Consider the following 23,789-nt stretch of genomic DNA (forward strand, 5'->3'; position numbering starts at 1 on the left):
CTCTGTGTGTCTGTCTATCTCTGTCTCTGTCTCTGTGTATCTGTGTGTGTGTGTGTGTGTGTGTGTGTGTGTGTGTGTGTGTGTGCGCGCACGCACGCATGTCTAATAAGCCCATCTCAGTACTGGGCACAACAAAGCTGAAGCCGTGCATATAGGAGAATCAGGTTGGTCCAGGACTGCAGGTAAGAGACAAAGAAAATGAGAACTATGATTTAGACTCGCCTGTTTCCTCAGGCAGCAGGAAGGAGAGGGGAGGTGTGGGGTGGGGAGTGGTGGGCCGGGGGGGGGGGGGCAGGGAGAGAGAGAGAGGGAGAGAGAGAGCACTACTAGGCCTGGCTGGAGCATTTGAAACCTCAAAGGCCATCCCCAGTAATACACTTCTCCCAACAAGGCCACGCCTCCTTATAGTGCCACAATCCACGAGCCTCCGTGTCATCTTCATTCAGATCACCATACAATTCAAAGTTAAAATAAAACTACCCAGCCAGAGAGAACTTTCAAAATTTCTCAGTATTTTCCTATATTTATCTCTTGACACTTAGTCATTAATTTGTGGATTCAAATGATTTATCCAATGTCACACACCATAGCAATGTATAGTTTAAGATGAAAGAGACATAAGTCATTCTTAAGTGTTGAAAAGCATTGCAAGTTATTGATGTAAAAATATTTCTCCACTTTTCAATGTGAGAAGATATATAGTGTGCTTTTTCTAGAGGTTTCTAAATCTATTTATAGACACATTCTCCACATTCTTGTATAATTGTTTCAAGCTTTGAATTTAGTTACATTTTAACTACTTTAAGATTTAAAAAGAATTCTCTCATGAATTTTATAGTATGTTGTGATTTCAATTTTATACTCCCATAAATGTTCTAGAATTAGTACAAAGTGGAGAATTTTAAGTGTCTAGCATTGTATAATATTTTCTATATGTAAATATTAAAATATGTAATTATACCCTTCTTTTTGGGAATTTTTACTGTTCTCTCAGATCATTTCTATGAATATTATTAAGGAATATTAGGGATTTCTTTGAGCTTTTACACTCACTTATAACATGACCAGCATCGTTTATGCTTGAAGATGGAGTTGGGCTGGTCATCAGCACTGTGTCATTAACTGTGTGGGACTGATGGAGCCACACTGCTGGAAAACAGTGTCTAATCTCACTCTTCCACCTGTCTTCCAGGTGTTTCAAGTGGCAAACTGTATTATCAACACCTGTGTGTCTTCCTTTAAGACATGCAGAGGCCAGGGAGACACCTCAGTTCATAAAGTACTTGCCCTGCAGGCAAAAGGACTGATTTTGATCCTCAGAATAAATTGTGAAAATTTTAAAAAGCTGAGGACAGTGGTGTGTGCTTATAATTCCTGCACTGGGACACAGAAAGGCCCATCTCTGGGGTTCACTAGCCAGTCAGCCTGGCATATTTGAAGAGAGACATCTAAAACGCCAAGGTGGATAACTCCTGAGGAACCGTGCGGAAAGCTATGCCCTGACCTTCAAATGCAAGAGCACCCACCTTCAAACACACAGGCACACAGACCCGGGACGGGTATTATTTTGAGAACTGCATTGTGCCAAGCACTATTGTTAAGTGTGGCAGCTACGTGACCTGAAGCAGATGCATTTTCGTATGCCTGCAACACCAAGCAGTGAGTGAAAAATGCTGGGGGCAGGGGCGGGAGGTGGGAGGAGGGGCAGGGGGAGTGGAGGGTGCGGGGAGGGGGAGAGGAAGGCACAAACTCATGGGCAGGCAAATGATTGAGAAGTGACACGTGATACAATACTTTTTTTAAAGGTCCAGGATGAGAAAGCCCAAGCTAAGCATAGAACATGGGCTTTGGTTCTGAGGCCCAAGAAAAGAATGTCCAGGTTAAGGATAGAACATGGGCTTTGGTTCTGAGTAGAGACAAACTTCAGTGAGGATGAGCTGCATAGCTTTTCACCGTGGTTCCTCTCTTCCCATTTTCATTGTTTCTTAGGCTAAGACTCCTTCAAGAGCTCTGGCTTCGCTCTCTGCTCTCTCCTCAACGGTTTGTTCTGATCATTTTCTCTGTCCCTCTCATCTTCTTTCCTCTCTATACTGCCATTTACTTTTATGCATGTAAACATGCTGGCCTCTCACATCTTAAAGTAACAAGTAAGACAAATCCAGAATATACCTTAGCTATTTTTAGTATATGTGTGTGTATGTATTTGAGATAGGTTCTGGTTGGCTTTGAACTTGTGGTCCTCCCGACTTGACTTTGGAACACTAGGATCTCAAGAGTGCACTGCCTTCCCTGGTTTGTGGATGCAAAGAACTAACTCAGGGCCTCATGCATTCTCAGCAATCATTTTCCTAACTGAGGTACATCTGTGGACCTCCCAGCTGTTTTTACCTTCCAGTCTCTCCACAATAAATTAGCATTTCTCTTACTTCTTTTTACACCCTGGCCCCCAGTCCAGTAGTGATTGATTCTACCATGTCAAAAGAGGTTATGCTCAGTGACGTTAACAGTTGTAGGAAGATAAATCTGAGAAGCACTGTGAGAGAGCCATGCCTTGGATTCTAGAATAAAAACAAACATAGGCTCATTTATAATTTTTTCTTTTATAAAACGAAAACAAAAACAAATTGCATCAAAGATCAAGTTCATACAAAGCATGTCACACGATAGGTTAGAGACCAATTATGTTTAATGACGGTGAGTTTTTATGAGCCCATGGGAAAGGTGGCAGATGTGGAATAGAAATTAAAGTCAAAATCACACGGTGAAACTATCAAGGAACAGGTGTGGTGTAGAAGCTTTTACCAGCTTCATTCAAACTGTTAGGATACCAGCGAACTAGATAATAGTTCTTGATCATAGTGGGATGAGGGGCTGACAGGAGAAACTAACAAATGAGATTAAAACATATTGCGACCATGCAGGAGCCATCTGATACCTTTCCTCCCTACAGTGGGTCACAGTCATCCTCCAACAGATACTGCTGTGGGGCTTAAATACAGTCTCTTCTCTCCAAAACTCATGCTGGAGTTGAATCCTCTTTTCAAAGTAATTAGAAGGTAGGTGTGAAATCAGAACGGTAGTGGCGCCTGCTGCCGAGCAGAAGGGTAAGCCCCACACCTGAGGTTCCAGCTTCACAAAGCCCAAGACCAAGCGGAAGCCGAGTGCTTCAGCCTCTTACTGCTTCCCGAGCTCCTGGGTCCTTTGAAGCTCCCGAATGACCACAGTCTGCTAACCACCGGTGTCGTAATTGTTTATATAAAAGAAAAGCAAAACCACGGGTCGCAGAAAGGTGCCAATCACAAGGGTTGTGATAAACCTCAGAAAGTTCAAATAAATCCGCAACAAATATTGCTGACTTGCATGAATCAAACTGGAAAGGCAGCTCTTTTCAGCCTTCCCAGAAGGGAAATAGGTTTACATAGGTAACTTTAAAGCCAAGGGTACTTTCCTGGGAAATGCCTACCTTCCTGATTCAAAATGTGTACCTCGGGGTCAATGTTGATCCTCTGAACCACAGGAGGAAGGAATAAATCTGATATGCACTCATATATTAAAACATTTTGCAACTATTCCCCTGACGAGTCTGTGGAGATGAATCACTCCGGTTTGGGTGCAACCCTTGATGTCTACAGGAGTAAGAGAAAAGGAATTCTCTCAATCCTTGACTTCCTTAATCATCTGGAGGGCTAAGGGGACTAGAGAGAGAAGCAAATGCTAGAGTGTCCTTGGGGTGTTATTGTAGATCTAAGACTTGAACTTTCAAATTTTAGACTTATTGTGCCAAAATTTTCTCCAAAGTGCTTGTGCTAGTGTATCATTTCACCAACAATGGGAAAAGCTCTACTTTCCACATTCTTGCTCAAAGCAAACATTAAAATTTTTTTTAAATTAAAAAAAAATTATTTATTTTTATTAATTTATTCTTGTTAAATCTCAATGGTTATCCCATCCCTTGTATCCTCCCATTCTTCCCTCCCTCCCATTTTCCTCTTACTCCCCTCCCCTATGACTGTGCCTGAGGGGGACCTCCTTCCCCTTTATATGCTCATAGGGTATCAAGTCTCTTCTTGGTAGCCTGCTGTCCTTCCTCTGAGTGCCACCAGGTCTCCCCCTCCAGGTGACATGGTCAAATGTGAGGCACCAGAGTATGTGTGAAAGTCATACCCCACTCTCCACTCAACTGTGGAGAATGTCCTACCCATTGGCTAGATCTGGGTAGGGGTTTAAAGTTTACGGCCTGTATTGTCCTTGGCTGGTGCCATAGTTTGAGTGAGACCCCTTAAAATATTTTTTTTAATCTCTAAACTGGTAGGGAAAAATAACATCACACCTTCTCAAAGCTTTCGATCATTGATTATTAGTTGAGCTGAAGGGATAATGAAGGATTCACCCCAATAAGAGAAAGAAAAATAAACTGATTTGTGTGGGAGCATTCAATTTTAATAATGTGTTAGGTAAGATAAGGCTTAACTGGAAACATAGACCCCAAAAATACAGTGGCTTAAATCATGTTATGAAGTTTCCCCATCTCTCTCTCTGTGCATCTGCCCAACTCCCCCCATACACACCTTCTCTCTCAAGAAAGCTCTGTCCGTTGATTTGGGTCCAGTGATGGCATTTTGCTGTGCCATCTTCCTATGTCTGGTGGGAACTGGGAACTGTGTTGTTGCTTATATTCACAAGTTTCTGGGAAAGGAACACCTAGCCAAAAGGGAAGATGGGACATGTGGTCTCTACTAGAACACCTCTGAGTATGACAGCAATGACATTCGGAATGCACCTTGGTTTTGGAAAGACAGTGATGGTAAACAAAAAGTCTTGATGGTCCCCAATCCTTCTGTCTTGAGGACAGTCATGAAGAATCTTCTGTGAGGAACAACAGAAAAAAAAAAAAAAAAAAAAAAAGGAAGATAAGGTGAGATAAGTGCAAATATGCTCAGAGAAAATTGTATACTTAAATGCAATGTGTAGTGGAAAGCTTTAGTATCCTTAAAATCTTAGTTATGTTATGTAAGCATGTTTTTGTCTTAGTCCCAGGTGTGAGATATGGGGCTGATTCAGATTGTCCATAGCAGCAAACTATTTGCCTCATGCAGACTCTGAGTTGGCCGTGGGGGGTGGGGGGGCGGTGGCAGGGCAAGGGTCTTTGCCAGCTACAGAGAGTTTAATGCTGAATACTTGGGAGAAGGAATAAGTACTAGAGCCAGGAGAAATACAGTACTTTCTGCCAGCACACTGAACAAGCCACTTCTGGCAGTACTGGGTCCTCAGCACGAAAGCCTAAGCTTCTCAGGGTTTGTGGATGCTGTGGTAAAAGAGGTCATTTGACTAGTGAATACGGGTCCAAGAGGGACATACAAGGTAACCTCTTGCCATTAGGAAGCAGCTTTGGAATCCTATCTCAAGCCTCAGCAGCAAAAATTACAAGCTATTCCAGACAAGACCAGCCAAGAGTTAGCAGGTTATAAAAGAAACTGTTGATCCAGAAAATGTTTGGCTCATTGACAATCTCCTTTTAAGAAAGCAACAAGTGTCATTCACATTAGAGGAAAAGCCTCCCCCCCCCCCCAGGCTAAAAGGGGGAAATGTAGTGGAAAGTTTTGGTGTCTTTAAAAACTTTGTCATTATATATATATATATATATGTTATTGTTATCCTATCCCTTGTATCCTCCCATCCCCCCTCCCTCCCATTTTCCCCTTACTCCCTTCCCCTATGACTGTGACTGAGGGGGACCTCTTCCCCCTGTATATGCTCATAGGGTATTAAGTCTCTTCTTGGTAGCCTGCTATCCTTCCTCTGAGTGCCACCAGGTCTCCCCATCCAGGGAACTTGGTCAAATATGGGGTACCAGAGTTCATTTGAAAGTCAGATCCCACTCTCCACTAAACTATGAAGAATGTCCTGTCCATTGTGTAGATCTGGGTAGGGGTTCAAAGTTTACTGCATGTATTGTCCTTGGCTGGTGCCATAGTTTGAGCAGGACCCCTGGGCCCAGATCTGCCCACATAATGTTTTTCTTGTAGGTTTCCTAGGACCCTCTGGATCCTTCTATTTCCCCATTCTCCCATGCTTCTCTCACCTAGAGTCCCAATAGGATGTCCTCCCCTCTGTTCCACTTTCCTGATAAGTGAAGACATTCATGGGACATGCCCCTTGGGCTAGTGTCCAGATATAAGTGAATATATACCATTTGATTCTTTATGCTTCTGGGTTAACTCACTCATTATGATCATTTCTAGTTCAATCCATTTGTCCACAAATTTCAGGAATTCCTTGTTTTTAATAGCTGAGTAGTATTCCACAGTATAAATGTACCACAGTTTCTTTATCCATTCTTCTACTGAGGGACACTTAGGCTGTTTCCAGGTTCTGGCTATTATGAATAAGGCTGCTATGAACATGGTTGAGCAAATCTTCTTGTTGTGTGCTGGAGCATCTTCTGGGTATATTCCAAGGAGTGGAATAGCTGGGTCTTGAGGAAGCCTTATTCTCAGTTTTCTGATATAGTGCCAGATGGATTTCCAAAGTGGCTGTACTAGTTTGCATTCCCACCAGCAATGAAGGAGTGTTCCTCTCTCTCCACATCCTCGCCAGCATGTGGTGTCACTTGAATTTTTGATCTTTGCCATTCTGATGGGTATAAGATGGAATCTCAGAGTTGTTTTGATTTGCATTTCCCTGATGACTAAGGAGGTTGAGCATTTCTTTAAGTGTTTCTCAGCCATTTGATACTCCTCTGTTGAGAATTCTCTGTTTAGTTCCAAGCCCCATTTCTCAATTGGGTTATTTGGTTTGGTGGTATTTAATTTCTTGAGTTCTTTATATATTTTGGATATTAGATCTTTGTCAGATGTAGGGTTGGTGAAGACCTTTTCCCAGTCTGTAGTCTGTCGCTTTGTTCTCTTGACAGTGTCTCCTGCCTTACAGGAGCTTCTCAGCCTCATGAGGTCCCATTTATTAATTGTTGACCTTAAGGCCTGGGCGTTTGTCATGTTATGTAAACATGTTTTTGTTTTAATCCCATGTGTGGGATGCAGGGCTGATTTAGATGTCCACAGCAGCAAACTATGTGCCTCATGAAGTCTCTGAGAGGGGCTTTTTGCCAGCTACAGATAATTTAATTTTGAGGACTAGAGGGAATAAATGTCAGAGACAGGAGAGAGAGGTGGGGCTCCAAGAAAGAAGAAGTAGGCTGCTGCTCCCCTTTCTGCTCCTGGTTGCTATTGATGCCGTTTGATGAGAAGTGGGAGATACCCCAAAACGAAGACTGGACTTGTCCCAAGGAACACAACAAACCTAATCAACAAGAAGTAGCTAAAGAGAACTGCTCCCCCTTTTACCTCTGACCTTTTTCTCTCCTACCTGGTGTTGGGGTGTTGGAAAGGACTGGGGTGGAGAAGGAAGGTAGAGATGTAAGAGACTGCAAATAAATTAGAACAGATTAAAATAAAATCATCTACAAAAGTTTCATTTGGAACCCAATGTCATCAACAGAAAATTTATACCAATTAATATGTGTGTGTATACATAATGAAATAATTCCTTGACCTTTCTCTCAAGTAGGTACTAAAACCTCCATTCTGGAGAAGCCTTCTCTCTACCCAGAAGGGAGGACTGTCACACAGTGACCCAGAGAAGACTCTGAGCAAACAGGCCTTGCTATGGTATTCCCTTCAACTATATCATTCTGTCTTTAAACTAGGCTTCTGAATCAGTTTTTCAGGACCCACATGGTGGCTCTGAATATCCTTTGACCTCTGTAGGCAACAGACATGCATGTGTTGCAATACATATATAAAATCAGGCAAAACCTTAGGTGCAGGTAAGGTAGTATATGCCTTTAATTGCAAACAATGAAGGTAAAGTTAGTTTGTAGAAGGAAGCACCTATATTTGGAAGTGATGTTTAATTGAGTGACAGAAAAACTGATGAATTGGAGAAGGGTTTGATAGAATAAGCTATGCCCAACTTTCACAAAAAAAAGAGAGGAAAGGGAAGCTACTTAAAGGGGCAAAGCAGAGAGAGAAGGTAGTTTTCCTGGGGAGAGTTTTATAGAGAGGTTGAATGAGAGAACAAGCTAGACACAGGTGAAGACAGAATGAGCCAGAGAATGAGAAGGATGCAGAAGATTAGAAAAGGATTGCTGCAGTTAGTTTTGAGGCCAAATAGAGCGATTCAGGAGCTGGAAGAGAAGCCAGATTGAATAAGTCAGCAGGGAAAGGAGGTTGAGGCAGAACAGCTTGTGTTGAACCAACCAGCCCAGAGTTCAAAATTAACAAGTAACAATGAGCTAATTAAGCAGTAAGTCTCAGAGGCTAAAAACATTCTAGGCCTAGATTGGATTGTACAGAGACTAGAAGCTTCCAGAACCAGGCCTAGAGTTAGCAGATAGAGACAATAAGCCTTTGAAACAACAACTGAAACAGGTGAATAAAAATTAGTTTTACAAGCCGAGGCACAGATTTCTGTGGGTCCGAATGCTGAGTGTCACTCCATCTCTGTGGCTGGTTTTGATAACTGTAACCACCTTTCCTCGTATGGTTAAGCTCCACATATGGCCCTTTCCTTTTCAAAAAATGCTTTACTTCCTTCAATGCTTCATGGGCATGGAAGGACAGTGTATAGATGATCTGAAGTAAATCTACTCCCAGACACCCAAATTTCCAAATTTTCATGTTTTTTACTTCACATCAGGTTAAGGAAGCTCTAGTTTTGTGATAATATGAAATGGTGTTTTCATTAGGACCAGGCTTCGGTGGCCAACAACAGAGAACTTTTAGAGATACTGAAAGCTGCTTTGACATTCACACTAAATTCAAAATGCTGGGGCTGAGGGGATCAGTACATTTTCCAATATTCCAGGTGCTTTAATAAATATGACACTCTTTATACAATATCCTCACACAGCTTAACAGGGTCCCAATTTTGTACCTTTAACAGATCCGTTGGATCCATGACACATACTTGGTATCTTCTGAGACAGGCTCTCAGCAAGTCTCTACCTGAAGGATGCTGGGGTGTAGCTTCTCATCGTGAGTATTGAGGCAATGACAGTACAATAGGCCCTGAGAACTCACATGTCTTTGTAAGTGAAAAACCTTAACAAGGTCATTTGAAGGCCTTTTAGCATAGAGTATGTCTCTCTTAAAGGGGAAGAGAGCCTACTTCTTCACACATCATGATCCTGAGATTATCTGGGGCCTCAAGTTTGTACCTTCAGACCTGACTGTGTTCATCCCTATTCTTATCATTCAATTTTTCAACCAAAGCCTTAGCATGATTATAGGGCCTTCTTCATGTTTGGTTAACATGGAGCAATTGTGCCCCTTGTACAGCTGCAGAGTGACCCAATGTTCAACCATCTCTGCCTTGTAGTTACCAGGCAAAAAGAACCGCTCAAGGCCACAACAAGAGCTTTCATGTCCTCTGCCAGAGCTTTGAGTTTTAACTGTATCTCTGTTTTTCTCCATTGTCTTTTCTGGAAGCTTCTCAGCCCAGTCATAAACAGTTAGCCAATTCTATAGTCATTTAAATGACTATATTGTAAGAACAACAACAACAAAAATAGGAACCCTCCATCACACACTCCTGGCGCTGACAGGAAACTGAGTACTTAGGATACAAGCCTGCCATGTTTCTCCAAGAAGATCATGTACTCATCAAGTGACTTCATGGAGCAATTGCATGAAGCTATGTTAATTATCTGTCCTGTGTGACTACTCCTGCTATGAAGGACTATGAAGTTCAGAGCTGAAGTGGGAAATAGAGTTTCCCCTCAGGGTTTGCCAAGCTATTTTGATGAAAGATAACTTAGGAGTATATATCCACAAAAAATTTTCAGTGGGAGGCAAATGCTAAAACCAAAAGCTCAAAAACAAAAATGGCCTTTTGAACCAGAGGAATCCTAAAGAAAGGTAGAATTATGAAAAAAAGGCTAGTTACCAGAAGTTTTCTTTTTCTTTTTTCCTAACCTTTCTTTTCTACCCTTTAATTTTTTTTCTAGCATGTCTATTGCCTGAGCTGACATAGATGCCACCAAGCCTTCCTTGAGGGCCAGCTTTCTGCAACAGAAAGAACCAGAAGAAGGCAAGACTGGGTCTGTCAAGGGGTGCAAGAACTGAGAGCCCTGCAAATGTAGAATTATTAGCAAATACATATACCTTGCACATTATTTCCTCCATGTATGGCTGCCACAGCCATGTTTTATGAATATAAGAAAGCTGTACTAGTCAGCTTCCTGTTCCTTTAACCAAATACCTTTAGTTCAAGCTGAACTATGATATGGTCTCAATTGTTTGTGCATAAAAATAGAACATCATGCTGGGGTTCATTCTGGAGTAGGTGGTCATGTCTCAAGGCCAAAAGGATGAAGATACAGGCAGGGATTCCACAATCTCCTTTGAGGGCATGGTACCTGTGATCTAAGGGCCTTCGTGAAGCCCCACCTCCTGAGATCTGTAGCATCCTTCAATCTAGACATTGAGGTTGTCAAGCCTTGAACACATCGACTTTTCATAGAAGTGAAGGTCAAACTGGCTAAGGAGTTTAAGATCACATATCTGATAACTAGACCAGCCAAGGCTGAAACTTGTATATATTTCTTCATTTTCTTTGCTCTATTATGCCATACCATGACTTAATATCTCAATCTAAAGACATAAATGAAAGAAAATAAAAAATGATGAAGTTCAGAGGGTGCAGGGGAGCAAATAAAGCGTGGTGAACAATGTTAAAGATATTTATTTTCCAATAGAACTTCTCAAATATTTGAAAATGTTTGTGAGGTCATAATCCATTCCTGTTAAGAAAATGTAAGGCTTGTGAGGACAAGACTTCACAGTTCTTATTCAGTGCTGCATCTTTGTACTTAACTTCCAAGTGGCTTGCTGGACATCATCATAGCTGCTATAGCTTACCCAGAGTTGCCTCAATCTCGGGGAGCCAAAAATGTTAAAGGAAGAAACAAAAAGAAAGAAAGAAAGAAAAGAAAGAAAGAAAGAAAGAAAGAAAGAAAGAAAAAGATGAAAGGTAATATCAGGGAAGGAAGCTAGGGAGTTCTTCCCTCTTTAGAAGTCAAAAGGATAAAACTCATTAAAAGTAACCAGCTCTACTGAGATGGGTCAGTGGGTAAAAAGATTTGCTCCTTATTCAGAGAACTGGAATTCAGATCCTAGCACCCACATCTGGCAACTTACATATGCCTATAACTCTAGTTCCAAAGATTTCCATGCCCCTTCCTGACCTTTATGGATACCTCTCTTCCTATCTTTCTGTCTATCTCTATCTCCCTGTTCCTCCCTCCCTCCCTCCCCCTCCTCCCTCCCTCCTTTGCTCTTCCTCTCTCTCTCTCTCTCTCTCTCTCTCTCTCACACACACACACACACACACAGATACACACACTAAAAAATGTGACCCCTTTACTAGCCTAATCTCAACCATGTGATCAAATGGACTATCATTCATCCATCCACGTAAAAATTTCATCTCTCAGGATGTCCATTATTGTGAACGGTGAATAAAAGATATTATGTAGTGAAGGAAAAGCCCAGCTTTCCTTAGAATGAGTCGAGAGAGGAAGAGTGTCACAGAAGGACTGCATCCATCACCGTTTCCAGGGAAATCCGGCGTGCCGCTTAGCCAGGCTGAAATGTTGGAGATCCACTCCTATGCTGCAGTATACCTGCCTTCAAGATTCCAGGATCATGCCATGGAAGAAACAATATAAAACTGGAAAAAATAAATAGCTAAAAGGAAAAGATAAAGCTCTTCTCTTGGAAAAGGAAAGCTGGAAAATATGCGGTAGGTTGGAACTTGACTTTGGGTATCTATTTGGTCTTATCCTGCTGGGAGAAACTGAGTGGAAAAACTGCTCCACTGTCCCTGAAACTCAGAAAGAAGAAAGTTACTCCTCAGTGCTTTTTTGGATATATAACTAATGAGAAATAAATGCAGTTACATTCTTTAACTCCTGCCTCCCCTCAAGGGTGATGATGGCTTCAATTCAACATGACCTGCTGTCAGCTCAGGAAATTTCCACCCTGAGAGTTTCCTAGCAGAGTAAAAATAAGTCACAGTCATAAGCAGATAAAGACTGTTTTTTTTTTTTTTTTTTTTCTGAGAGTGCTTGAAACTGCACTTGAATTCTCTCTTTAAGAGCCAAAGTGGTTGGCTAATGATTTTCCATGGTGTCATTTTAAAACTATTTTGGCATGCTTCGTGAATAGTCCATACATTGACGATTAGAAAATTAATTTTAAAAGTCATTATATTTATTGGAACAGAGTATCTTTGAGAAAGCAAATATCTAACCCTGCCACACAGACATTATTCAGCTTATTAGGGGGGGACCTACGTAGGTCTGTGGTAGACCTGGGCCTGTCAGTAGACAGGGAGGAGGAATTTGGAGTAGACTGATCTCACAGGCAAAGAAATGGTATGAGTTCCAGGTGGAGAAAAATGTCCCAACTCTCTTCCCCAGTGGAATGAGCAGCAAATTCTCAAGACACATTCATTCTATGTAACTCTGGGTCTAAGGATAAGAGTGCCTCAGGATTCATCTAGTCTATTTTCAGTTTACTCTCTATGCTATCATTATTGTTTAAGGAAATTTTATTTTGTGTCCAGTGAAAAGGTGCAAGCAGCAAGTTTTGGACGTGAAGTCATAAGAAGATATGGAGTCACAATTAATTAAGTGAGAGAGCTGAAGAACCAATGGGGAACTGTCAGCTGCTGTTACTGGAAGGATGGGTGGCCAGAAGGAAGATAGAAGAGGAAGGAACTCACAGACTGTATTTGGTAAGGTTTCTATTGCTGTACTCAAACACCAGGACCAAGGCAACTCATAAAAAAAAAAAAAAAAAAAAAAAAAAAAAAAAGCACTAAATTGGGCCTACTGATTCTGAAAGTAAAATCTACCATGGAGGGACAAATGTATAGTGGCAGAAATAGCTAGTAGCTCACATGTTGAGCTGAAAATAGGAGGCAGAGTGGAAGCACACGAGTCTTTTGAAACCTTGAAGTCTTCTCGCAGTGGCACGTCTCCTTCAACAAGGTTATAGCTCCTGATCCTTTCCAAATAGTTCCACCAGTTGGGGTCCAAGCGTTCAAACACACAGGCCTATGGGGTCATTCTCAATCAGATCTAAATTACAATGAGAGCAAAAGGAGTTAAGTGGATTCAAGGAAAAAAAAATCATGTTTATTTTGGCCATATGCACTATCTGGAAATGAGTTCAATATTCTATAGACATCATTCAAAGTATAAAAACAACATACATTTTGCACAAAGACAGGAAACTTCTGACTCTTTTATCAACAATGGCCCAAGTAGTTCCATCAGAACAATTTCATTTTAGTGGCTTTATTTATTATCAGTTATTGGAATAGGAACTGAGTCAACTAATTTTAGGTGCCTGGCTTCATTCTCTTCTTACCAAATTCTGCCAGATTCATAGCCAGGGTGGTGGCTTTGCATGACTTGGTGTTGACTCTTTGTTTAGAGGAGAGCTGGGGTTGCATTATAGCTGGAGCTCACCTGCTGAAAAACACCCCACCCCACATGTTAAGTCATCATGTACCAGAAGCTTCACCAATGCTTGTAGTATGAAAAGCAAGAATGAGAGGCTGTTGGCTAGAGGTCAGAGGTAAGGAAGTAAGAGGGTCAAGAAATGATACCTTTCTACCCCGATTGGTTTATTTATTTGTTAGTTTCGGTGCAAGGGGTCAAAGCCAAGCATCACACTTGCTAGGTAAGTGCCCTCCAACAAACTGAAATCATCCACTCCTTTGCTTAGCCTAGCTTAGGAATGATCTGAGAAGCAAGGAAAGAGATTATAGTCACTGGAAAGCTAAAAAAAAAAAAAAAAAAAAAAAAAAAAAAAAAAAACAAGAAAACAAAAAAACAAACAAACAAAAAACTCCAGTAAAGCTGGTCTGGACTACCTATGTAGTCAAATGGAATTCTTGGTTCTCACGGTCAGCTGGGTGCACCCAGCCAGGCTCACTCAGCAAAGGAACCTTCAGCTGCCTGCATAGAAGGAAAGAGGATGGCTGAAGAAAAGGGCTATTGCAGCGTCTTCTGGATTTACTGACAACACTGAGTCTTTTGCCTCTTTGAAGAAGAATCTTAAAGGATGGAATGAAGCTAAGAGTCCAATCATCGGGGTACTTCCACAGCTCAAGGAACGCAGAGGAGGCCCATTCCCACCTCTAGCTTGGAAAACCGTCAGAGCTAATGGCGAGTTTACAGAACGCCTAGTGTTTACTTTCAACTCCAGTAGGAAATGGCTTCCAAGATGTTCATTTACTTGTAACAACCTTTTTTTATTATTATTAATTTATTCTTGTTACATCTCAATGGTTATCCCATCCCTTGTGTCCTCCCATTCTTCCCTCCCTCTCCTTTTCCCCTTATTCCCCTCCCCTATGACTGTTCCTGAGGGGGATTACCTCCCCCTGTATATGCAACCTTTTGAAGTTCACAAATGCTTTTTTTTTTTTTTTCACTCTGCTTCTACAAGTCAGTGGTAATCCATCCCAGACAATCAGGAGCTGACTCCAATTTCCCTACCTATCCTTCAGTGTTAAAAACAAATCCTGAACATCATATTGCCCTTTACAGGGGATGTCAGAGAAGGAGGCCACTGATGGAATTTCCCATGAATCATGGGGGAAATATAAATGCCAAGTTAAAGTATTTTAAAGCTCTCTGGACATTTGTAAAATATATAGTTGGCTACATGGAATCCTTTCCCCAATTCTCCAGTGCAGACAGTTCTAACACCATGAAACACACCCAGGCAAATCTTCAGATGTAAATATAATTTGTGTTTCAGAGCCAAGAAAAACAGAGCCTCACAAAAATCTAACTTTAACTTCTTCTAAAGTCAGATGTCTTTGAGACTATTGAGAAACACGTGGTTCCCATCAGAATGTAACAAGTCTGGCCAGCCAAACACTCACCCCTGAACTGTCAAAGGGCTTAAAATTGGGGAGAATGTGATCAAAAAGCAACTGTTTCACAATATTTCACTTTTTATAATGGAATTTTTCCAGTTCTATTTATTTAAAAGTAGCTAAAACATTTCAAAATGTGATAAGTGATTGAAAGTTGTCAGAAGAAGTTATCTAAGTAAAATGAAAAGATTACACAGTTACACCTGTCAGGGAGACACAGAAAGCAAATCAGAATGGCTTAAAAGAAAAAAAAAAATGTTAAATTACCCGTCTATGTCTTATATAGAGGATTAAGCTTGTTATGGAATTATTTCCTTTTTAAATTGAAGTGAAGTCAGTGGAAACTTTTGATAAGAATCACACATTTGATAAACATTCATGAGTAATTCTGCATCTTTTTTTAGCTGCAGTCCTTCTGAAAACAATCTGAAGTAATCTTGTAGTTGTTTCCCAAGTCTATTAGTGCTGAATTCATGTGTCAACCACAGATAGATATTTCTGAATAATTTACATGGAACTACCTTTTCCCCAGGGTGATTATACAGTAGACATAATAACCTCTTAATATTTTGTGTGTCTTTACCAGTTTGCAGCATTATCTTTACCGATAACAAATAGTTGTGTCTTTTTCTTTTACAAAATAACTGAGCCAAGGTTTATATGGAGAGTCTCATAAACACGGAGTTGTAGAAAAACAAGGTTTCTTCACGACTACATTTCTTTGCTCTATCCATCTCTCTCACTTCTGCATTATTTTTCAACAATCTGTCCATGACTATTGCTCAGCCCACTAACATTAGATATACAGAATGCTCGGCTCAGAAATGCAGTGTGAGAGAGTGCCTGCTGCAGTCCTATGCTCTGATGGACCATCTCTATGGTATATGTGTTTGCCTTATGCAGTCCTAACTTTGTACTTTCTGGGATCACTCTGTGTGTGTGTGTGTGTGTGTGTGTGTGTGTGTGTGTGTGTGTGTGTGTTTGTCTTATGCAGTCCTAACTTTGTACTTTCTGAGATCAGTGTGTGTGTGTGTGTTTGTGTGTGTATGTGATTTGTTTGCCTCATGTAGTCCTAACTTTGTACTTTCTGGGAACACTCTGTGTGTGTGTGTGTGTGTGTGTGTGTGTGTGTGTGTGCATAAGATATATTATCATGTTAAGCTGAATAGTATAAACAGAACCTATTACTTCTCCCTCATGTCAACTTTCACTCCAACTTTGGGCAGCGGTCAGGACATGATATCTCGCCTGGGCTCAAGCCAGGAACTTTAAAGTCATCCTTCCCCATCTTTCCTTACTCATATCCACTCTACCCAGTCTTCTCACTACATCCATCATCAAAGAAGCAAGAGGTCTTGGTTTTGGTAGGGTGTGTTTGTGTGTGTGTATGTGTGTGTGTGTGTGTGTGTGTGTGTGTGTGTATTTTTAAGTCATTGCTTTGCCATTTCACACAGTTTTTTTATATATATATATACTTTACCTTCTACAAACGGGAAGCACAAAAACACAGATATTTGAAAACACAAATAGCAATCTCACTAAAGACTAGGCTTAGTCTAAATAGAAACTGAGCTGTAACAAATTTACTATCCACACGTTTGTTTGACAAGGTCTGCATATGAATTTACCTATCTTGTACCAAGTCACAGCCCAACCTGCCAATTACCAGTGGCCTAATAAAAGAGGTTTGTATGAGGATATATATGAACATGAATTTATCAATTTATTTACTCACGTATTTGAACCCATTCTGCAAAAAAATATTTTCATATGTCCTTTAAAAATCTTTCAAGGTGCTTTGGGGACTAGCCATGTACTTTGGAGTCAGTACAGCTTCTTTCTGATACTGTGACTAACAGGATATTGATGTCTGTGACCTGCAACAAACTATGGTGCTAGTCAGTTGTACCCCAACTTCTACACACATCTCACATTCTTCTCTCTGAACACTAGCTAGTAGAAGAAGCATCTACCTTTCTGAGACAACCTTCAACTCAACCTTGTCTGAAAGGGTTGTAAGAAACGGATTGTACAAGGCAGCTTTCAACCCTTCTCTTTCAAAAAGTTTGCTGATTTATTGTGGTGGTTTGAATGAAACCAGGCCCCCATAGGCCCATAGGGAGTTGTACTGTTAGGAGGTGTGGCCTTGTTAGAGTAGGTGTGGCCATGTTGGAGGAAGGCTTTGAAGTCTCAGATGCTCAAGCCACCCACCACCCCCCAGCCCCCGCAATCTCTTCCTGCTGCATGTGGACCCAAATGTAGTACGTTCAGCTCTTCTCCAGCACCATGTCTGCCTGCGTGCCTCCATGTTTTCATGGCATAGCCCAGACCTCTGAACTGTGAGCCAGTCACAGTTAAGTGCTTTTCTTTGTAAGAGTTGCCATGGTCATGATGTCTCTTCACAGCAATAAAACCCGAACTAAGAGATTTATATATTTAAGAAGTATTTTTGATAGGTAAGTGCAATGTTTCTGAGTTGCTGCAACCACATAAAAAAATCACCACTAGGGAATGTGTCATCCCACTGAGAAGGTTTAGTCATCGCTACTAAGTTTGAATATAACTCGGGAAACAGCTAATGCTGTGCAGCTATGTGTCCATAGGTTTTGCTTTCCCCTGAATAACAGTTCTTTGTTATAGTGGATTGAAAAAAAAAAAAAAAAAAAAGTCCTCAAATTGGAACAGGTTGTTGAATTTAATGCAACTTGATTAAAAGATACGAAGATGAGTTTGATCAGAATTCATGGCTATCATACTGAGGTCATTAATCAGTACAGAGTGGGGTAATCAGTAGTAATTAGCCATCAACCCCTTTTCCTCCCAGTCATTTTACTAATTAAGTTAGCTTTGATTTGAAGCATAAGGGATACAAATTAAAAACTACTTATTCAACTAACGACAGGCTGCAGTGAATTGCAGTAGGCAATTCATGGTTGGCTTATTTAAATTTCTGTGAGATGGCCTTCCCAGGTGCTGTGGGAATTTTTTTTTCCTATCTTAAAGTGAATGGATATTTTTATAGGACCGGTATGTAAAATCGCTGTTAGAGAAACTGAAAAGAAAATTAAAAATACATTTATACCTTAATTGTTATCTTACTTAAAACAAAATAAAAATAAAGCTTTAAGCCTAAATATAAGTGCCTATTTTCTGCCATTTTTGTAAAGTAACTTAAAAATATCAAAACAGCATTTGGGCCATTTCTGAGACCTAAGCAATCAATCAAAATCTTACATAGCCAATCTTCTGGTCTCCAGTATGAAGACAGAGAAGTCATAACAGAAGTGATTCTCTGAAGTCTTGCTTCTTTCACCGATCACAGCACTCAATATGTTATAAACGTGGAGAGAACTGGAAAGATAAGATTATGCAGCTCATTCAGATTCCTACACTCAGAGGCATCCTGGATTCATATCTGAGGCTTCCAAAAAACCCCTTGCTAAACCCTTTGCGACACTTAGCTATGATGCAGTGGACACTCGGAAAAGAGCCCCCAGACTGTTTCTACGCCCCTTATGCTTTCTGCTAGGCTATACACCAGCCCTCCTAGAAGACAAAGGTCTTGCTGATATGAATTCCACCGGCCCTGTGAGCACCTCATTTCGGTGTCCAACTTTCTCGAGTCTCTGCCTTTTCCGTAAGGTCATTATTTCTCTCTGCTGTGTACTCTGATGACACGGAGAACATCTGGGCCTCATTCCTGCTATAATGACATTTCCTGATCTGGAGTTCCTTTTTAAATCGCCCTCAACCTTCGCTTCTTTAGGCTAAATTCCAGCTCTGCTCACTCCTCTTGAGTCTCCTGTGCCAGACTTTTAAATACCCCCTACCCTGTTCTGAACCCATAAACTGACATTTGCCTTTAGCCCAGTACTGGTCCCTAGGCTGAGAGCAGCAGGAGATCCCCCAGGGTCCTCACCTTTCACCTCGCTGCTGCAGCCTGGCACGCACCCCAGCGCTCAAACGCACCGAGCTTTAAAAATAACTCGTTCAGGGAGAGACATTTCTTTCTATCAACTTGCTTTTCCCTCTCTGTCTGTCCCAAGGGAAGATCGCAGAGCAGATTGGGTTTTGGGAGTCAAGAGGCAGACAGCTGTGGCTTGAGCTTCCAGCAGTTGCACAGCTCCAGAGGGACTGGAAGGTCAAGGGAAGCTTGTAGAACCGCAGGCCATTCACGTGGCTCTGAGGAGGAGATGACCAAGCCCTAATAAAACACCGGCTGCCGGACATGCCATTGGGGCTGGCACGCTAATTGAAACCAGCAGGCGTGGGTCCGCAGCCCTTTGACGCTAGTGCTCAGCGTGGAATAACTTTTCCTTCCACAGGAAAGGCAGGGCTCAGCCAGAAAAGCTAGGCTACCATTAAAAAAATCTCAACTACCCAGAATCCCTGCTCTAGACAAAGACAGACACAAATTTTCTTCCCCGCTCCCCACTCCCCTTCTGTCTCTCACCCTCTCTCAACTATCAAATTTTTTCCTCTGTCATTGGCCCAAATTTGGTACTTGCTGTACTTCAATATTTTATCATACAAGGTTGGACAATATATATTAAGCCAAATCACTTTTATTTTATTTTATTTTTTGGCATATGCATTTATATTATTACAATTAAGTTGAAAAATTACGTATAGCAAGAAGAACCAGGCATCACATGAATGTTACATTCATGGTGTTTTGGCTAATTCCGTTTGGCATCCTTGTAGAAAACATCTTTCCTATCTTGGTGAGTCTAAAATTCTGAATGAGAATCAATATCTATCATATCTCATCTCTGCCAACTCAAATCATCTGTTTAGACCGAAAAACATCTTTACCCCTACCCAGCTAAGCTTCACTGTAAAACGTCAATCCCATCAAGACTTGAGAACTAATGAAACTTAGTTACTTGAGAGAACCAGAAGTGCAGGTTAGCAGTTTCCAAAATGAGAAGGAAGAGAAAAAAAAATGACTGTACGCTGCCTGGATAATCACCAAAACTCTCTATAATGTTGGAGTATCATTTTCAGCCTTCTGGCCCAATATAGCTGACAGACATATTTGTGAGGCAGGAACTATTGACGACTTGCTTACCCTGTCTTAGCAAAGTTTGGCCATCAACTCTGCCTGCATCCAAGCTTACCCATTTTTAGGCAGAATTCTCTCTGTGGCAGAAATGAGTATGTTTTGCCCAGTTGATGATTTGCCACATTCATAAGGAGGTTCTTCATCTTCTTGAGGTAGGCTGGGTGTTGCCAGGAGTTAACCTGTCATGTTGACAAAGAATCTTTAAGATATTAAAAGCTTCTTAAACGCCACATTCTGTAGGTCTCTGAGGCTTTGAAGACCTTATCTAGCTATTTTACCTTATCTATCTATAGGATCATAACTATCTGTAGAGAACTATGGAACCCTTCATGAATTTGTGTGTCATCCTTGCACAGGGGCCATGCTAATCTTCTCTGTATCCTTCCAATTTTACTATCTGTGCTGCTGAAGCAAGCACAGCCCAAATCACTTTTAAGCAACTTGGAAGGGTAAGGTTTTCTGTTTTGGATTTTGTTATTGTTGTTTGTTCTTTTGTTTTGTTTTTGGCACAATGTAGAGTTGTTTTTTTTTTTGTTTTTTTTTTCCTAAATAGAAGTAACCACAGACCCTCAGTTCAACAGCTCTGTATTAGTTTGCTTTCTGTTGCTGGGGTAAATACCATGAGTAAGCACAGGGGAGGGGAGGGAAGGGTTTACTACTTAGCCTGTCATGAAGTCAGGAAGTCAGGGCCGGAACTGAGGAGAAAGCTAGAGGTAGAAACTGAGGCAGAGACCCTGAAGGAATGCTGCTTACTGGCTTGCTCTCCATGGCCTTTCCCACCTGCTTTCTATTTCAGCTCAGGACCACCTGCCTAGGGATGGCCACCCTACATGTCTTCGCGGGATCCATTATCAGCACTGTGCTGAGCTTCAACTCTATCCTGAGTTATTTACTTTGTGCTTTGTGTGCTCTTTATTTTCTTTTCAGAAATGTTCCCAAATATTGAAACTCCTGGATCAATAGTCTAAATTATCTCCTTTTTCCTTAAAAAAGAAGTCTTTTTTTCTTCTGTTACTACATCCATGCATCCATCTTTGAATCTAGCATGTCTTCTTCAGTGGTGTTTTCATGTGAAAAAATAGTATTTGAACTATTATTTTAAGATAGCATGTCTATGAGGTGATGCTTTTTGATAGGATTTCATTCATTGATAAGAAAACATTATTACTATCTTCTCTCTACTCTTCTCTACCAACAGCAACGATTCTCTCTGGTGCTAAGTGTTCTCTCCTCCTTAAAGGCCCTGGCTTTCTGCATTGCTTTTATTCCTGATGTTCTTTTGGGCTGCTTGTATGCTTTATACTAGCAGGTCTCTTCTAATGTTGACAGTCATCAACTGTTCTTGGTTGAATTTACAGTAAATATAAGCAGGCTACCCACAGTCCTTTCTGTGTGCTCCCTTCTCGTGTGATCTGAGTGGGATGTTTCACTCAGGGATGCCTGGCTGTCATTATAACAGCTCAATTATTGATTAATTCCCTAGAGTGACTTCTGCCTAGGAGATGCAATGGGATTGCAGCCCTTTACAAAGCCAGTCAGCAGAAGAAAACAGAAGTTTTGATATCCAAAATAAAACTGCATATTGAATGCGCGTGTCATCTATAAAACTCCTTAAATAATTGATGGCTTTTGTTTGGTTGTTTAGTTTTTGTGTTCAGAAATGTATGTCACTCATGTTGGTCTCCAACCTCTGGGCACACAATACAATGTCCAACAAGACCATGAAATTTTGATTCTTTCTGGAGCTCCCCAGGAAAAAAATATACTGTACTTTGCTCAATAGAAAAAGACAGTTACATGACAGGAGAGAGAGTCTCGAGACAGTCTTTTTAAAATATGCACATGTGCATCTGTGAATGCTAGAACATAACTGTTGATTTTGGCCCTCTGGATTGTTGTTTGTTTATTTGCTATTTATTTATTGTTTGTTTGTTATTTAGTTTTCAAGACAGAGTTTCTCTGTAACACAGTATCCTTAACTGTTTCAGAGCTCACTAAGTATACCAGTTGGGCTGACTAACCATGGATCTGTCTGTCTGTCTCCCAGCACTGGAATTATAATCTCCTGGATCCATGCCCAACTTTAACATGGATCCTTGGAACCAATCAGGTCCTTAAGGCAAGCACTTTATCAACTGAACTATTTTCCTCATCTACCCTTTTTTTTCTAACTTGTCAGTAAATCTCTGCTATCCTACCTCTAATTCATTTTCGTGGGTATCTAATATTCTTTATTGAACTGTGGGTGGCTTTATAGTACAATCTGGCTGCTTTTTATTTTTTCAGACATTTGTCTTGGGATTCTGTTTCCTCATTGCTGTGATGCTAATCACACTTCTGCATTGGAGTGTTGCAGATTCATCCCCTCTCACTAGTCACATCTCTCTGATCTCATCCTTTTCATTTTACAATCTCTTTTTCTATTTGAGGGAGTTTTTAGACCAAACAATGGAACTCTGTATGTTTAATATGCCACCTTTACCTGGAAGATCCCTTAGGATTAATTCACATATCACGTTAATCCAGGCAAGTACACAGGAGATTCTAATCTATAGACTGGGTTCTTTAGACAGTAGTATGTACCCTAGCTTTGCTCTCTGATCTCTTTGGAGGCTTTGTATGTGAGCCAGGGTAACATGCAGAGAAACGTAGCTATGCAACTCTGCGACCTTTGGACAGTCAGCACAATTCCCATATGGTTCGATTCATCTGTAAAATGGGAGAAAATAATTTTTTGTGCTATAGGTGTTGGGGATGTGGCTCTAATTGTATTATTTTATGACTGTACAAAAACCGCTTCTGTGAGTTTTTGTGTTCTCAAAATGACTAAGTTGACTAGAGAGTTCTGTTTATTGTATTTAAAACTCCAAGCATTTATTTGGATTAGAGTCTAATAAATTTTAACTAAATATTGATTGTAAATCACACATTGACCTCAAAGCCTACTGCTGGAAATATACATAGTGGTAGGTATTCACTATGAATCTTTTTCTTATTGATATACTTGCCTAACTGTAAGGTAGTCTTTAGCAATGGGATTGCCATGCCTAAGCTTCATATGTTTCATTGCAAAATGAGGATAATTATATCTTCACAAATTATATTATACATTGTGTAGTATTTGTTAGGTCTTACAATGCATGTCTTAAATATTAATGCAAAAAACCTTAATAAAATTTTTATATGTTAATATGCATATATTAAATTCAACTTCAGGTCAATTTAGGTGTGTGTGTGTGTGTGTGTGTGTGTGTGAGAGAGAGAGAGAGAGAGAGAGAGAGAGAGAGAGAGAGAGAGAGAGAGAGAGAGAGAGACATCTGACAAGTATATATTGAATCTTGCCTTTGAGAACATATAAAGAAAGAACAACTTTTGTTTTTATTTCATATCTTTATTGCTTGAATTTTTATGAATACAACTACTTTAAGGTTTTTCTTAATACTAAAAAATCATAGTGATTTTTTGAAGATTATGTGGGATCAATTAGAGTTTACATCATCTTACTGAATTCCGGTAAGCACCATGAAGCCCTGAAAGTTTTATAGTATTTGATTACACTGCACTAGCTTCTCACTTAACATTTACCAAGTCTCTCCTAACTATAACACTAGTTTCCTAGAACCCTTAGAGACTAGGAAAGGGAGCCAGGTATGGCAGCGCATGCCTGTAGTCCCAGCACTCTGGGAGGCAGAGGCAGGCAGATCTCTGTGAGTTCAAGGCCAGCCTGGTTACAAAGTGAGTCCAGGACAGGCAGGGATACACAGAG

At 40.6% G+C, this 23,789-nt stretch overlaps 1 non-coding gene across 1 annotated transcript; it reads right to left on the reverse strand.

Moving 5' to 3' along the window:
• Window positions 1–20,334: 20,334 nt before the first annotated feature.
• Window positions 20,335–20,441, reverse strand: LOC127205433 (U6 spliceosomal RNA). Its single transcript, XR_007832644.1, has one exon. It is a non-coding gene; the product is annotated as a U6 spliceosomal RNA (small nuclear RNA).
• Between the last annotated feature and the right edge of the window lie 3,348 nt (window positions 20,442–23,789).

Source organism: Acomys russatus, chromosome 21 (assembly GCF_903995435.1).
Source record: "Acomys russatus chromosome 21, mAcoRus1.1, whole genome shotgun sequence".
NCBI lineage: Eukaryota > Metazoa > Chordata > Mammalia > Rodentia > Muridae > Acomys > Acomys russatus.